The 17,439-nt window shown below is 53.2% G+C and overlaps 1 protein-coding gene across 1 annotated transcript in view; it reads left to right on the top strand.

The window, feature by feature from the left end:
• MANEAL (mannosidase, endo-alpha-like) overlaps positions 1-17,439 on the top strand; it is a 37,426-nt gene that overhangs the window by 636 nt on the left and 19,351 nt on the right.

The raw sequence follows: 17,439 nt of genomic DNA, 5'->3' as shown, positions 1-17,439 counted from the left end.
GGGAAGGGGCGGGGCGAGGGCGGGGCGCGGGGGCGCCGTTCACTCTGAAGTCTACTGATGGCAGCTGCGGGATGGTCCTCGACCAGCTCTGTCTCGCTGCATGATCTGTGGGGCTGGCTCCTGCCGGAACAGGCCGAGCACAGCGGGGCTGAGCTTTGGGCTGCCCGGTACCACTGCCAAGGGCAGGATCTGCCCTCCCCATGGAAGCCAAAGGACTGCTGGGGCACGGACAGCTATTGCTGATGCTGAGATGCGGTGGCCTAGTGGTCACAGCCATAATTAAGAGTGCTATGTGTCCCCCCTCAATGACATTTGCACCCTGCTGCCTTTAACAGGCAGTCAGTGGTGAGTCAGAGCCTTATTTCTGCACCACAGGGCCCAAGAGAGCAGCGGGGCAGGTCTCATTACTGCCCTTGCCTGCAAGTGATGCCCAGGAATGCCGGGTTTATGTCAAGCCCTCTGTTCTGCCTTTCTGGGTTGAAATTTGATTCCCAGCTTCGTCTCAAGGTCCTCCAAGCCCACCAGCTGCCGTAAGAGTCAGAGTGGCCAGAAAGAAACCCCAGGAAAAGCTGGCCCCAGGCAGGGCGGGTCCTGCCAGACCTGCATGAAGGGCAGCGCTGCTGCGGCAAGCACGCCACGGGAAGGCTGCGGTGAGGTTGGCTGGGATGGGGGAGGCAATTCCCAACTCACTGCAGGCGAGGTGCGTGCTGCCAGGCCCACAGCCTCCTGCACCGGGGGAGGAACTCAACGAGGTTTGATTATCGCTAATTGTAGGTGTTGCAGGTCTCTGCAAAATTTAGTCAGGCTGAACACCCGTCAGTTCCCCACCTGATGGCTGATACTGCGACACCAAAGCTTGCTTATGTAGCAACACTTGTTCCTGTGGGATGTTCCCTTCGCTGTGATGATGTGCTGTCAAATGCAAAACATTGCAAGTCTGGAATAAAAATATTGAGTCCCCATCTAACGCAGCCTGGCTGGGCTATGGCACCCCGTACACAGTCCCTGTTCACAGTAGTGGGTGCTCGGACCTCAGGCCAAGCCCTGTGCGCAGCCCCACAGCCCCGTGGAGGGGCAGCCCCTGCCCTCACCATCGCTGCTGGATCCCCGCTGCTGCAGCTGGCAACCCCGAGTGAGGACGGTGAGGGACTCAGACACTGGCTTGGCAGGCGAGGAGCACCCAGTGCGGAGGGCTGTGTCCTGACACAGAGAGCTGAGGGCTGGGTCACACTGGCAGCAGGACTTGCCCAGCTACACCAAAACCCATGCATGAAACGAGAGGTGCAGCGAGGGCTGCCGGGCACAGCAACCCAGTGAACATGCCCATGTGAAAACTGGGGGGGGGCACGGCATTTCAGGGGAAGAGCAGTGTTGTGTGTCTGCACAAACACATTGCACTTAAACACCTTAAAGCGTTAGACACTAAAGCCTGAATTCTGCAGTGCCTCACCCATGCATAAGTTTACTGGAGCAGGTATCCTACTGAAGCCTGCTGCCAGTCAGACTCAGATTTGCACATTGCATAATAAGATTAATTAGATATGGTGATTGCAGTTCATTTGCCTCGTGCCCCAGCTTCTAAGTACTCTCCTCCTGAAGTCAATAAGACTACCCATGTGAATAGATTTAACCATGTGTGAAAGTCCCTGCGGGATCAGGAATCCTGAACAACCTGGGTACCAGCTCCAAACCCGGAGCTCAATGTTTCTTTAACCTGTTCCACAGGCATCTTGCCTTTCCAAGTGTTTTTAATACCTAAGGCATGTTTGCTTTTGAGAGGTTTGGGAGGCATTGCATCTGACTGTAAATCTGCTGGCAATCTGGGGCTCTTGGCCAGCTCAGAGGAAGATGCGGCTGCTGTGGCCATTCTGCAGAAATGGAGGAAGCATTTTTCAAGCATAATGAGGATCCACAATTGAATTTGACAATATACACCTCTAATATTTCTACTTGCTCTCCATGTCTTCCAGCACTCGCCCCACACCCCAAGTACAGACCCCTCATATCCCATCTCAGCCCCCAAAACTGCTATTCAGCTACCACGTTAGTTGCAGCCTGGCAGATCTGGGGGAGAGACCCAGAACAGGACGCAGACCGCCCAGCTGGATGCCTGAAGCCAGAGGGTGTTTCCTGCTCTCCCTCCATTTCTCAGCCCCTCTGGAAACACAGCCACTACCTTTTCTCTGTGCTAATTTGACCAGTGAGAAAATCCCTGTCCATTCAGCAATGCTCTTTCTGTCCAGGAGGGCTCAGCTTGGGCCAGTGCTTTGCTGCGGTGCTGCTGCAGCACACCAGCGCTTCGAGCCCAGCCAACGCTCCCACCTCGTACCTGCAGCCCAGGAGCTCCCGGCAAGCCAGGGGTACAACCCTGATGGCGGGGGTCACAAGTTCATATGATTAAAATTCCCTCTCCATCACATTACAGGGCAGGGAAGCAAAAGACAGGGTTTATTTATAATCTTCCTCAAGTGGAAACCAGAAGAAGTGACCCATTATTACTGGAGATTGTTCAAGCCACCCAGGAAGAAAAGTGATATTTAGTTGTCGTTAAAGGCTCATAACTGCATAACAATTTCATGCTATGTTAACTTCTAGGTTTTCTTTCGCATATAAATTTTTAAGGAGTAAAATAGAAAAACCCAGGCACTTGACCTTTAATCACAGTTATTTGTGTGATCAGTCAAGTGTGGGAAAAAGCTAGTTTGTGCTTGAAAGATGCCCTTTAAAACTAGATTGCTCTAATATGACACACAACTCACATGGTTTAATATATGGGATCTCACTTACCAGCCTCTGAGGCACAACAGCCTCCCATTTAGTATTCATGCACAGGATCTTGCTGCTGGTACACTGGAAGGCATTAATGTCACGAAGCAAATCGATACAGACCCCTGGGATAGCTCCATTCACCACCGAAAGACCCACGGGAGGCATACACATTCATGTCATTGAAGAAACAAACACGGAAGAGTATTTTCAATGTATACGGAGGATTTGATGTTAGAGATACGTTTCACTAGAATAAGGGTATGTCAGGCTAATAGAGTACAAAGCTTTTCCATTTATCTGAAATATTATTCCAAGCACTTATAAAAGCTTAATATTAGAACAGCCAGAGGTATTTTAATTACGATTTTGAAGTATCATGTTGTTCTGGGGAAATGATCTCATGAATTTTTCTTTGGCAAGACTGGAAGACTAAAAGCCATCGCTGAGGTGATGGAAACAGAGCAGCCTTTTAAATTGAGACTATTGGATTTATTCATTATCAGGCACAGCTGATGACCGGACGGGCCTCTGAGCCCAAAGACAGGCCAGGGACGCGGTCAGGGAGCAGGACGGAGGGATGCCGTCCCCCTGGGGCCAGCAGACACGGTGGAGGGATGCTGTGCCCGGGACGGCACAGCAGACCAGCCGTCTCCTCGAGCACCAGCGGCACAACAAAGGGCCAGTTTCTGGAAGCGAAGGAAGAAGAATACCCAGGTTGTCTGGTCACCTCTGTCACTCACACCCAACACACGGGCAGCTTCCCTCACCCCACTCCTGAGTGCTACCACAGCCACACGATGAGCCTGGAGAGACATGAGTGGGAAAGCAAAGATGCCTGGTTACCCAGGCTCCAGATTGCATGGGGAACTTCTGCAAAGAGCTGGGGCCAGCACAGCTCAGAAAATATGTAATTCTCCGAGCTGAGCTATTACCTGCTGTAAGTGGAGACAGAAAGATAGTTTTGAAACCACAGTGAAAATCACCCTCCTGGAAAAAAAAATCAATACAAACACCAAGGAAAGAGGATCAGAATCCGAGACCATCAATTCCTGAGATAAAGAGTTGAAAGTCTCAGTGGGAGGACAGCCAGATCTGGACTGAAAAACAAAACTTTGTTTCTTTTGCTGACAAATGACTTTTTATACTAAAGGACAAAGGAGCCAGGAGGATGCGGGCCTCCGTATGTGGCTGTAAGAGCTGCCCTTGAAGACAGAAGGAGCAGGCAGAAACCTCACGGAAGCTTTTGCACCTCTCCTTCCTCTTCCACACTTGAAAGGATTTTCTTACAATGGAAAACAAGGGATTTGTGCAATTTTGTGCTGGTTTGGGCATGTCACAAAAACATGCTCCAGGATCAGTTTTGCTGCTTCTGCTGTGACAAGGCCGGAGTCAGAGCAGAGCAAGCAGCAGCAATACAGCACAAATGTATCTGGCATTAAGTAAACATCCCACACTGGCAAGCGGCAGAGTTAACGCAGCTCAAATGATCCGCACCAGGTACCATCGGTGCCTCGCCAATCCGCCGCCCCTGGCTGATCCCAGGGCTCGGACACTGCTTCCCAGGAGGACCACGCTCCATTGCAGCTAGTCCCTTCACAGCCTGCTGTCGATAGTGCCGCCTCATCCCTGCACCATCTCCTGGCTGCTAACTGGTAGAAATCACAGCAAAAATAAAAGTTAATGTAAAGCTTCCCCATAAATCTCATGATCAACACTGCACACACAGCCCTGCATCATGGGCTGCAAAAGGAAATATTCTGTGTATGAACTCCTTTTACCTTCTATGTTGTTTGTCTGAAAATAAAAGCAACCAGAGCTATGCATTTGTTTTTAACGGCTTAATTTTTCTGTCAGATGTGTACTCTCTGCTTCAGGATCTCTGTACTATAAACGTTTTGCAGCAGCTCTTTAGCTTTTAAGGTAATCACATAAAAGATCCTTGACTACATAAAGGCAACTAATCTGGGTAAATGCCTTTAAGCATCTTTACATTTCTTGCTAATGGATTTCTAGGCAGCCCACAGAGATCCACATTCTAGAAAATAATGTAAAAATATAGTAAGTGTCTAATTTTTTTAAATGCCTCACATTCGTCATATACTGAGAAAATCCAAAGCTCCAGGCAACATAAGATCATTACACTTATATAAGTAATATTCTGTTCTGTCATCATCAATATGAAACCCAGCCTTTCACTGGGGGCAAGGATCCATTCAGCGTTAAATTCCAACTCAACCAGAGACAAATTATCACACGCTATTAATTAAAGCCAGACAGGAGGGATCCAGGCACCACAATCTGGTGACAGAATCTGAAGGGCAAGCCAAGGCATTTACTGAGCTCAGGAGTTGTGCGTGGAAAACGTTACCCTCTCCCCACCTCGAATCGCGCTCTGGGAGCAGCAGGAGGGCTCGTGGAGGGTGACGCCATGCCATGCTTTTTGCTGCGCGGAACCAAGCAGCTGGCAAAGGCGAGTGCAAACCCTTGTGCAGAAGCAGGTCTCCCCTCGTTCCCCATGCCCTTCCCACCCCTCTGCCTGCTCCCCTCAGAGCCGGGGGGCAGGACCCTCCATACACAGCAGTGCAGCGGCGCTGCGACCCCGCATCCCGCCAGGCAGCAGCCCCATCCCCTAATTCCTATGGGGGTCCAGGGCTCACCGCGCATCGCCTGCAGCCCAAAACCCCGCAGGGACCCAACGCAGGCAAGGTAATGCCAGCAAGTAAACAGTCCCTGGGCAAAATTCTCATGCTTTAGCTTGCTGTCACTTCGCATCTGCATGCAACAGCTCTCCTTGTCCTGTTCCATCCACCCCCCCAGAGCCCGACCTGCTGCCGTCCTGTCTGTGCACACCGGGCACGGGCCTGTCCGCCTGTCTCTGTCCCCGGTCGCACTGGTGGCTTTGGCAGGGGTGGCAAGAGCTGCAGCAGCCGTGCAGGAGCAGCCGCTGGGAATGCCGCGCAGCGCAGCTATTCCTCGGGACTTTCATCCTCTGGCTGCTTACGAACGGCTGAAAGCCACCCGCCATTCCACCCCGCTGAGAAGAACCAGAAGCCAAGCACCTGCTCGCTAAACCTGCAAGGCAGGGACGGGACGTAGCAGGGACAAGGAATGAGGGGCACTTCCCACAGAGGCGGACCGTCTCACCTCTTCTGGCATGGCGGGGTTATGAAGGGTCCCTGGCCCGGGCAATGCCGTGCCTGCTCAGCAGCGCTCCTGGGACCCGGCTGTCCCGGGGTGCCCCAGCCCAGCCTGGGCGCGAGTCCTCCTGCTGCCTTCAGCTCCAGCCACAAAACCCCTGTAAAGGCAAAAGCACCTATTCTAAGAGCTGTCTGGTATAATTACCTCTGTGGAGGAGGAAGCAACAGATGCACAAGTGCAGACGGGTCACCTAATTCTGCAGATTTATTACATGCATTAATTAGACTCCCTGTGCCGTTCCCAGGGGACTCAGACCCACAGCCGTGCCGCTCTGTGTCAGTGGCACACGGGGACAGGGGTGCGTGGCAGAGCTGGAGCCAGTGCCGAGAGCACGAGGGCAGCGAAGCTGCCGGCTGCTGGGGGAAGGCAAGCCCAGCACCCTCAGGCTCTCCTTCAGCAGCATCCGAGGCAGCCACAGCTCCTGCAGTGCCCGAGGGTCTTCCCCGGGCTCCCCCAGCCCCTCCTGCCCCTCCACAGCAGTAAGTGTGCTTGGCACAGGGGGCTGGGCAGAAACCCGCCCGCAGAGGTAGGCTGGCTGGGCAAAGGCCCCGGATAGGTAATTAGTATCAGAAAGGAGATTTCGAAGGATTACAAATAAACAAAGGGAATCAATTAACTGATAGGAGGTTTTCGTCAGAGTCACACAATGGCGTATAAATTACTGAGGACGGATTGCTGAGGGAGTAACAAAGCCAGACAAATCCGATCCATCCCAGACTGCAGTGGCACTCAGAGCCTCGCACGGGGCCGACAGCAGGCTGGAACGCACAGAGGAGAAAGAACTACACTTTAGTTTTCCCAGAAGAAATGATGGTTTGTGTTTGCCCAGCTCTGTCCCAGCATGGGGAGGGTTCAGTTCGTTTTGGTCCTCACTGAGTAACCTGGTGCCTCTGGCTCCGCTCTCAGAGGTCACTCCAGCCCACACGTTGCTCGGCCAGCACGCAGAAAAGGTGGCGTAAAGGCACAGAGACCCGGCGTCACCTGCTAACAGCAGACACGTGGGAAAACTGCAGCAAACCCGGCCGGGCAGCTCCAGCATTTCGCACGGAGCAGCGGGGGTTTGCTGCTCTCCAGGAGAGGGGCAGGGGAGCTCCTCTTGCAGCCGGTGGTGGTGCCCAGCACAGCCGCCAGCTCACTACTCCGGACGGACCCTGCCCTCCCTCGCCCACAGCACCGCTCCTCCCCAAACGCCCCAAGCACGTGGCAGCCGGGGGACCGGCACTGAGGATCGTGGCAGTCACCGCTGACCAGCCACTGACCGTGGCTCCGACACTCACCTGGGTGGCACTGATCAAGAGGAAACCATTTGGTGCTAATAGGAAAGTAATTTAGAGCTCCAGAGGAATCCAGCTGTAATTTAGTGCTAATTAATGTCCAATTACTTAAAGTAAACATATTGAATTTGGGACTGTGTCCTGCCCCACCTGTTCAGTCACTTCTGAGCAGCAGGATCAGAAATACCGACCGATGCCATCCCAGCCGGACCCCGGAGCCTCCCAGTGCCACTCTGCCCAGCCGGTCTCCATGCCGGCCCCTTTACTGCTGGCAGCAAGTGCAGACCTTTGCGATGGAGTCATGCACAGCACAGTTATAACCGGGCTGGGGGGGGTCCCAACCAGAGAGACACCCCAGCTCCCCCGGGGAGGACAGTCCTGCCCTGCAGAGACGCTTTGCCAGGAGTGCTGAATACAGGGCAGGATGCCAGCACCCTGGTCTTTGCACAGACGGACTTCTTCACGCTCAGGCAGCCCCTGTTTCTTCTTCTCTTCCTCTGGTTGAAAGATAGAATTGCTGACTGAGAGCTCAGGTGTCTGAGCCTCTGAGAGCCAAGGTCTGTGATAGAAATGATGATATACCTCAAGTATAATGGTGCAAACAACCATTATCATAATTTTGATACCAATTACGTGTAATTTGAACAAAGGAGTTGTCCTAGCTTTGATTTGCTCTCCTTGTATTCCTGGCTGGTTTCATTAAAATCACTTACAGAAATTTGCAGCAGTTCTGTTTGAAGTGCTGTCATTAGGATTTTCATTTTCACCAGCGTCAGAAATAATTTCACAGCAGGCTGTTTACGTTTTACAAAGGGACCTGCAGCATGTGGCCATCAGTCATGGTCAGACGTGTTTCAGATAGACTGGTCCTGCTGGTTGTATGGCCACACGAGGCGAGTGTCCGGCCTCGAGAACCAGGGAAGGATGCTCCAGAGCAGCTACGGCAGAGGCTGGCGCCTGCCCCACTGCCAAACTCTCACCACAGTCCACGCTCTTCCCAGACCTCCCTTGACTGCTCCGAGCAGCGCTGTGCTGAATTTGCAACCCAAACCTTTGTAAATTTTAAGACTGAGTAAGTGCCGGGCTGGTTCGTGCTGATCCCGAGAGCACCCACAGCTCAGTGTGTGCATCCCCACGCACCCCCGAGGGGGGACCCCAAAGTGTCAGCACACCTCAGGAAACAGGATTTCCCTGTTTCACACTGTTTCCCCTATTTGTTAATAGCTTTTTAAGTTTAAGTCTTTGCACTGGTCACCATTTAAAAATCATTTACCAAGACTTCTAACTTTATTGGCCCCTCAATAAAGTGGCAGTAAATGTCCCTTAACAGCAAGGGCACTGAGGTTACGGCTCTGAGCTACAGTGGATTTCCTTGGGGTGAATGCTGCTCTGGCTCCTATTCATTAGGCAATCAAAGATGCAAGTTGCATGACACACTGATGAAGAAAGACACTTCAGGACTCCTCTGTAACTCAATCACCACAAGACACTCGCCAATTATCCCTTAGTCATGGTGTGAGGGTGACAGGGAGGTCATGCAGAGTGAATCTTTTTCATTTGTCCATGATAAAAGAGGGTAATATACTTTGCAAATGATAATTAGCAATTTACTCCAGCTGGGGCTAATTCCTAGATGCATTTTGCACTCCAGGACTCGGCACTTGGGCAGACTCTAAATAAGGCACCAGCACAGTGTGTCCAGCTCCATTAAAGCTCTCTGGTAATTACAGAGCACTCACCGTGCAGTGGAGAGCTGGACGCCTTCCCATGCCTGTGGGTGACACCACTCTGCCTGCCACCGTGCTGGGGTGGATGCGGCCCCCGGAGAGGGACCACCAGGCACTGGCCACGCTGTCCTCCAGGATGCCCACTACGGGGGTCCTGCCAGCTCCGTCCTGCTGATGGACAGAGGGACGCTCCCCAGCCCCACACTCGGCCCCGCTCCCGGCCCCTGGCTCAGCGCTGGCCGCCAGCAGAAGGGGCGTTGGGGGAAAAGGCCTGCAGCTCAGGGAAGCAATAAATTTGGTTTCATTATAACAGTGCACTCACATCCCAGGGTGAGATCGCCATGTAGGTTTGCAAAAATACTGCTTAAATAAACAGAAAGGGAGGAAATGCTGGAGAGAGTGTCCAATCTGCACTATAATTAGGGAAAAGAATAACAAATGGCAGAAACAACCTGTTCCCATCTGCAGCTGCAGTTTGTTCCTACTGTATCTGAAAGGCCATGCACCATCCGTACCAGTAGCTTTCTCTGGAAATGTATGAATGTTTCATTCAGCAAGAGTGGAAAAAGAGCATCTTTTTGCGTGTATTGCTGATTCTGCTGTAATGAAGCATCAGAGAGAATGTTACCAACCCAGACACTTACTGCTGTCTCCAGTCTGGTAGCAAAAGTGGGGGGCTGCAGCCCTGAAAGGGTCTCCACAAAAAGAGCCAACATGGCGACAGCAGTTAGGCTCCGGAGCTGGGGGTCACCCTGGTGCGGGGCCAGGTCTCTGTCCTGCACAGCGGTTCAGGGTCACCAGACTCACATCTGGCCACCCAGAGTCGGAGGGTGCAGCGCTCAGTGGATGCATTTGGACACATTATTCAGTCCCAGACTGACTAATTTATCCATAAACCTTCCTAATGAGGCTGATAGTGTAGGAATGGAGAGAAAGCAGCATTATTATCTGTAAACAGTGGCGGCTGACAGCATTTTTAATCACAGGCTGCATAATGGTAACATCAGTGGAGGACAAGATTAGACAGTTCTCCAATTAGTCACACACCAAAGGCACGAACGTGGAGCCTGAGCGTCACTTAACCCACAAACTAGAGGAGCAAAGAACAAAGCCGGAGGCTGTCCCAGCGAGGGGGAGGCACTCGAGGCCATTCCCGACACCCCGGCTTGCGCAGCCTGCGAGCGGGGAGAGCCCGGGCACCGCTGCGGAGCCAGGCAGAGCCGAAGCCACAGCCCGGCACTGAGTGCCCTGTGCTGCCTTCCAGCTCTGCCAGCGGCCCGCTCCTAACAGGATTCTGCAATCTGCGGTGGATGTGCTAATGGGATAGAGAGGTAAAGAGTTCATCCTACTTCCTTTTCTCTGCTTCTTTCCTTTTTTTCTGAGCATCTCTCTCCTGGTTTTCTCTGGCTCACCTCTCCCTGCCTCAGTGCTCCTGAGGTCTGCAGATTAAAAGCATTAATAAGAGCCAGAAATGATTATGTGAATCCTATTTATCACAAAGCAAATGGTGTCTAGCAGGCTGCAGCCTTAGGAACCACGGCCATTGGTTTACAAGAAATGCTGTCAAGGCTGTGGGGTTTCTCTTTCCCCAGCCCCTAAGTCTGGGTGATGCGGCTGCAGGTGGGCAGGCAGCTTGCAGGACCGGGGGGAGTGCGGGGGAGAAGAGAAAGCAGCTACAGGAGTCCCTGCCGGTGGACCGCAGCAAGAGAGCGAGCAGTGATGGCACAAAGGCAAGTTGGTGGAGGCTGGCAGACTCTGCCCAAACTGCAGGGAAGCACAGGATGTGCCAGGCACCACGAGGCAGCAGGATATGGTCCCGACCCCAGGGTAACTGGGGCTGTGGCATTCCCACTGCCAAGTCTGCTTCCACAGTAGACAAGATTTTAGCACATGCCCTCTCTTCTTCCTAATCCCAATATCTTGGGTTAAACCAGTAGCTCCTCTGTGGTGAAATCCAGGTGTTTTGATTTATCTGTGAGAGACCTCATTATCAGCTGCAGCAACAGAGACTCTGACCTTTCATGTCAGGGCCCCTTTGAATTTACTTTCTGCCCAGAGGTACAAAAGAAACCATAAGAAATCAATTTTCTTTCCTCCAAGACCCCCTAGTTTTCAAGAACTTTTAAAGGGCAGAGAAACCATAACTGGGACATCTTCTACCTTTAAAAAGGTCCTTCATCATGTTAGATTTTGATTAATCAGCCTCCTACTCTCCTGTCACTTCCACAGTGGAGAGCGCTGGAGACCTCCCTGCAGCCCCTCTCAGGAGAGGGAGAGGAAGGCTTCAGCAGCTGGGGGAGCCACGGCCGCCTGCGGGGAAGGCTCCAGCTTCAGTACTAACCAGCACTCCTGGTCCTGGTCCTGGTCCTGGCCCTGCTCCTGTGAGCAGGGAGACACGGCATCGTGCTGGGCACAGGATGCTCCGGTGGGCGCTGCCAGTTGCTGATTTCTGCTCCCCAGTACCGGTCACCATGGCTGCCTCCAGGCTTTGAGACAGTTCCTGGGGCTGCACACCCTGAGACTCCCCGGCTTGCTCCAGCAGGTGCCGGACTCTCAGTGCAAGCATCACGCTCACAGACAAGCCCAACACCACGGGGGATGAGACTGCTCGCCCCAGCCCCAGCCCTGGCCCTTGTTGGCAGGCACGGGGGCCTGGAAGCCCTGCAGACTCTGGCAGCAGGCAGCTTCCTCTGCCTGCCAGATGACATGCATAATTCAGGCAAAATATTCATTTAAGACCGTCTAAGCCATGGTAATAAAGCAGACATTATGACAATACAGATCAATAAGTCCAGAGAGGATCCTTCGCTGAAACATGCCGCAATTGTTCAAACCAAGTCTTAATTGTGACAGGAATTGATTTCTCTTTTCTAATATCCCTGACTTTTAATTAAAAGGTAGTTAAGTAGACGATACATTTCCAGGATCATTTAGAGGCAGGGCAACATCAAGGAGCATGCACTTAAAATGCAGAAATGGTGCCTTGTTAATACAATGAGACTGCAGCTTGGGGAGTTGCTCCGCGCTGATTCAGAGATGCCCACAGCTGAGCAGGGCACGGGGACGCTGGGACCCCCGTGCCGGCTCCCACAGCCTGCGCTCCCCTCTGCCCCAGCCTCAGCAGGGACACGGGCACGTCCCCTCTTGTTCTGTCCCACTCCCCAGGGTCCTCCATCCATCTGCATTTCACACCCTCTTGCGCACGCGAGTGCCTCTAATAGCTCTGATTATCCTGCAGACTCCAGCACTTTGCTTTGCCCTTGGACAGTGGCACATGGCAGAGGCTGGCAGGGCAGGCAGCACTGCTCCCGCGGCATGCCAGGGAAGGCAGTCGCTGCAGCACCAGCTGCCCCAGGAGAGCAGCAGGGTGGGCACAGCCCCAGCACAGCCTTTTTCCCGCTCCCATCCCACAGCCACACGCTCTTTGGGATGGTCCCGAGATGTGTCCGCAGCAAGGAAGAGGTGGGGAGGAGGGAGTGCTGGAGCCCCTGCAAAGGGAGGGGATGAGCTCCTCCAGCCTTTGTTTTTATAATTTGCAGGAAGCTTCTCGTTTGCAGGGGTGGCAGCAGCATGGCAAGACGTGTGAGAAAACCAACTGTGAAGCAGCCAGACGCTTCTCAATCATCCTTGATTAGAGTAAAACAGGCCAAAGCACCTTAATCTGACTGGAGGGAGTCCAGTAACATCAGAGACTCCATTAAAAGAAGAAATGGGCCTTTTATCTACTCATCAAGAATCATAAAGGAGAAAACCTTGGAAGACACCCATAAATCCCCTAACACATCCCCAGGGAAACCCGCAGCACGGCACAGCGACGGCGACTCTGGCAACGCAGCTCCTGTGCTATCCCAGCCAGCCAACCCCACCAACACGTCTCCGAGACCAAGGCATCTGCCAAACAATTTAACACGACAGAGCTGCAGCCATCCATCCATATTGGAGGCAGCAGCATCTCACCGGGTGTCCGAGCCATCCCTAAGGGTGCCCTGTCCCTGCCAAGCAGTCCCTCACCGGAGAGCAGGGCTCCTGGGCTGCATGGGTGCTGGGATGGATGCTGGCAGTGCATCCCTGTGCCCCGTGGCACTGCAGCGTTGCCCTGCCTGGACCACCCCACCCAACCCAGTGGAGCTGAGCATCTGGCAGAAGCCCCTCTCCTGCCTCCAGGACAAGGGGCTGGACCCAGAGCCAGAGCTTTGCCAGGTTCACTCTCCCCAGGCAGATGGGCCCCAAGGGACCATTACCTCCCATCACTTGAGATTTAATAACAGAGCGTTAACAGGACTAATCAGATCTCCCCAGCCTTACCACCCAGTCTGGTTGCTGCTTGGAAAACATGTGTGATGTAGTCAGGAAAGTGGCATTTGGACCAGGTCCATAAGAAATGAGTAGTAATTTAGGACTTTCCCTGCCACCTGGAAGCCAGAGTGGGACTAGCGAGTCCTGGCCGAGCAGCCCCTGTCTCTCGTCCCCATCCTTCGGCACAGCCGCCCCTCTGCCCCACACCCAGTGGCTCTGCCAGGCTCAGCCACACAGCTCGTGAGGAGGAAGGGGCTGCACCCCCCCACCCCAATTCATCTGACCCATCCGCATGCCCAGGAGAGCCCCTTTCCCCACTGCCCCCAGAAGTGGCATCCATGCAGCTGGCTCAGACGCGGCACCCGCAGCACAGGCAGAGGATGAGAGATGCGTGTCACCTCCTCATGAGCTCTGACCATAGAAATGGGAAACACGGCTGGAGCAGGCGGGCGTCTGGACCACAGCACTTCACTTGTGGGCTCCGAGGGTTGGGATGGGGATGGGCTGCATCCCGGGGGAACAGCCAGAGCCGATGCAGAACTCAGACCCACAGAGGAGCAAAGCCATGTTTTCAAAACTGACATTTTTAACCGCGGTGGTTGCAAGCATGTCTTGTCATTGGACTATGGTCACAAGCAGTTATTTACACTCTTTGAAAAGCTTTTTCTCTTTACCCTTATAAACACACACAAGCACCAGTACAGAGCTGATGGTGAGCTGATGGTGAACTGCTCTTGAACTGCTGTATCAGTCCTCATCACAGGGCTTTAGAGAGGACAGTAATTACTTCTCCATACTGGAGTTCCTTGCGTACGTATCCTCCTCTGTATCAATGAACCTGCCTGCCAGAGTCTTGCTCAAAGCTGGCAGTCATGGAATTTGGAGCAGCAGCACAAAGCAGGGAGAGTTCCAGGCTCCAGAGACCCTGTCTCTGCATTAAAAGTTGCTGGGATAGCTTTTGGCCATTCTTACAAAATATATCTGGTATTTATTCTGCTGGTGGGTACCTAAGCGGTCAGACACTGCGGCAAATCCTGTTTCCCTAGGACTGATTAGATTAGAGAGCAGAGGTGCTTAAGAGCTTGCTGATATTGCCAGGAAAGAAGAGCAAAGACTGAAGAAGATTCTCAGAAACATCCACACCCTGCTATTCTTCCCCAAAGCTGCTTGTTCATGCCAGTTAGAAATGCAGAAGCACCACCTTTGCAAATACAGTCCATTTATTTATATTATTTGGCTCATCAAATACAAGCCAAAACACAGACAGTGACAAATGGTCTCCTGGCTTTTTGAAACACCCCCCCAACAGCCCTGCCACGCTGCATCCCTACCAAATATGCCAAATACAAAGTGCAACCCCTCTGCCTTTCTGCCCATTTCCTGACTGCAGCGTGCCCATGAGCAAGGCACCCCTTCTCTGGCCGTGGGGACCCACCGGGGAGCTGGGGCAGGCAGCTGTCACCTGCAAGGGACGGGGCAGAAGCAGCACCGCCACAGCCTGCCTTCCTCTAAAGCCTCCTTCCTAGAAAGAGGAACTGCAGCAATCCAGCATGTGAACAACCCCTGAGGGAAGGATAATGCTGTCTGGCAGGGACACCAGTCTCAAAAAGGAGTGGGATAGCCCAGACAAGTTCCCGAAGAATTTGTGATGCTATAACTCCTCTTCATCCTGTTAAGCTTTTAATTCATCCAGTTTTGTTACCTTGGATATTTTGTTCTCTAAATCAATGCAGCCCCCAGAATGATAAAAACCTTCATTAATACCACTGGGCTATTGCCTAAAACAACAGCATGCAATCTGGTGCTTTTTAGTTTGATTTTGCTGTCGCCTGGGACAGGATTAGAGAGAAATACATCTACTAATTCTTCCAATATCCTTCAGCAAACATCAGCTCGGACCAAAGAGGACATGGGATGCCAGTGCTAGTAATTGGAAAGAAGCTCTTCACCTGCAGATGGTCGGAGACCCTTGATGGCACCCCAGGCTTTGACATAATTATTGCCAGCACAGAGCAGCTGCCAACCAGCACAGTACTTGAGTGAAAAGGAAGAGAGCTGCTTAGTCATACAGCCTCTCTTCCTAAAAGGGGGCTTTCATCCTTGTTCAAACCCTTTGCAGGGGTGCTGTGTGAAGCACAAATCAAATATCACGAAGGGGCTTCCATACAATTAGTGGCTCTTCTTGCTCAGACAGAAATTAGCATTTTGCCTTTAAAGGGGTGGAGGCAGTGCCACCTCCTGCTGCAGAGGTGGAAGTAGATGCCAGCAGGACCCTCGCCCGGTGCTGCCAGCGCCCTCACCGCCATCAGCAGCCGGTAGGTCTCTCCTGCCACCGTCCCTCCGATGCGCTCTCCTGGCTGCGGATGTGCCCGGGGATGGGACCAAGTCCTCCACCTGCAGCAAGCCCAAAGGCGTCAGAGGGCGAACAGGCACCTGCGATGCAAAGCGTGATGCTCGAGCCCCTCTGCGCAGCCCTACGAGACCACTGTGCGTCTGCTGGAAAAACCTCCTTGTGAAGCAGCTCAGGCCATTTTCTGCAGCCCAGAGGATGGTAATGTTGAAGGCCAGAGGGAATCAACTTATGACGCACTAATAAACTCAAGTCTTTCTCCAGTGCAGCCGTTTCTAGCGGATGAACTCTGCTTATAGCAGAAAGAGTTGCCAGGCCAGAAGCACAGCAGCGCACTTTGTACGAACGAATTCCATCCCAGTTACCTTACTCCTGCACTTTCCTCTGAAATATTCCAGTGCTCTGAGCCATCAGTGCCCTGTGCCTGCAGTGCATTTCCCAGCCCCAAGGGGTGCTGGATCCCCATCGCCCCATGCCACCGCCCCACAGCTGCCGTCTTTACCCAGTTCTTACTCGCCTTGCTGTTCTTGCTCTAATCTCAGTTTGCTGTGTTACAGCCAACAGTTTGTCTCACACTTGACTGCAATGCATGCAGTTTAGATCTCCTGCACCCCCGTTCTCTGGCCAGTAACTGCTCAGACGCCTGCCTCGCCGTGGTGCGCAGGGCACAGCCTGCCCGGATCGCTTGCTGAGGAACCCATGGTACATCTTATCCCACTTTCCCTTTACAGCTGTTTTTTTGGAGCTGTTCTTAATCTAGCTAGCTCAAGTGCTGCGGCATCACAGTGGCCTTTCCCAAACAAGCCAGAATTTTCCAGCCGGACACCTCTGGCTTTGCGTCAAGTTCCAGTTACCCAGCCAGCAAGTCCCATTGCCTGCCAGTCATTAAGTTCACATCCAGTCATTAAGCTCACATCAGCTGTCGTCCCGTTGTTACAGTGCCAGGATGGCTGCGCTCAGTGCTGACAGCTCTCCGGGGTTGTTTACACACCTGTGGAAAGGTTTAGCCTCACCGAACATCCCCATGAGGGAATGTGGCAGTTGGGTCTGAGATGACTTCCCATCCATCCCCGTCCCATAGGAAGGCACAAGGAGCACTGCAGGAGCACTGCCTTTGCTTTCACCGGCAGCGAGCGTAATTAACACAGGGCCACAGACAGCCCCAGGCAGGGAGCGGGGCTCTGCGAGTCCTCGTGCTGCCGCACACCGCGGGAGCCCTGCGGCACCAGGACCGGCGCCAAGGGAGCAGCCTGGCCCTTGCACTCAACGTAGGACTGCGGTTTATGTTTTGTTTTGTCTTGTAACTCTCTGTCCCCAACGCTGTAACTGTTAACTCTCAAAACCTGACCTTAAGCCTTGCTAAATAAATTTTTCCTCTGCGTTACCGTAAGGGCTGTGCGATGCCAGGAACAATGCTCAATCAAGGCAAGCCAGAGAAGCAAAGGGTCTCCGCAGGGCACACCAGGCATGCACGCCACAAGGCTGCACAAGGCTGGGAAGCTTTGCCAGCTGCCAGCACAGACCTGCGCCTCGTAACACAATTGCCTCCCTGCAGAACAGAGCAATAGCAGAAACCCCAAGGCGTTTTGCAGGGTTGGGAAGCAGCACCAAGCGGGGTCCACGGCCAGAGCCCAGAGCCATGCAGAGGCCCTGTGGGAAGGAGCCGGGCAGAGCTGGGCCATTGGCACGTGCTGTGGGACGGACGGGCTGGGCCAAGTGCGGAGCAGGTCCCCCACGCCGCAGGCACGGACCCAGAGCAGGCTGCGACCCACCATGGCACATCAGCTCTCCTGCCCTGGTGTCCTGCTCACCCACTGGCCACTGC

Source organism: Haliaeetus leucocephalus, unplaced genomic scaffold (assembly GCF_000737465.1).
Source record: "Haliaeetus leucocephalus isolate CR32 unplaced genomic scaffold, Haliaeetus_leucocephalus-4.0 Scaffold517, whole genome shotgun sequence".
In the NCBI taxonomy this organism is placed as follows: Eukaryota; Metazoa; Chordata; class Aves; order Accipitriformes; family Accipitridae; genus Haliaeetus; species Haliaeetus leucocephalus.
This window is presented reverse-complemented; position numbering and strand designations above follow the sequence as displayed.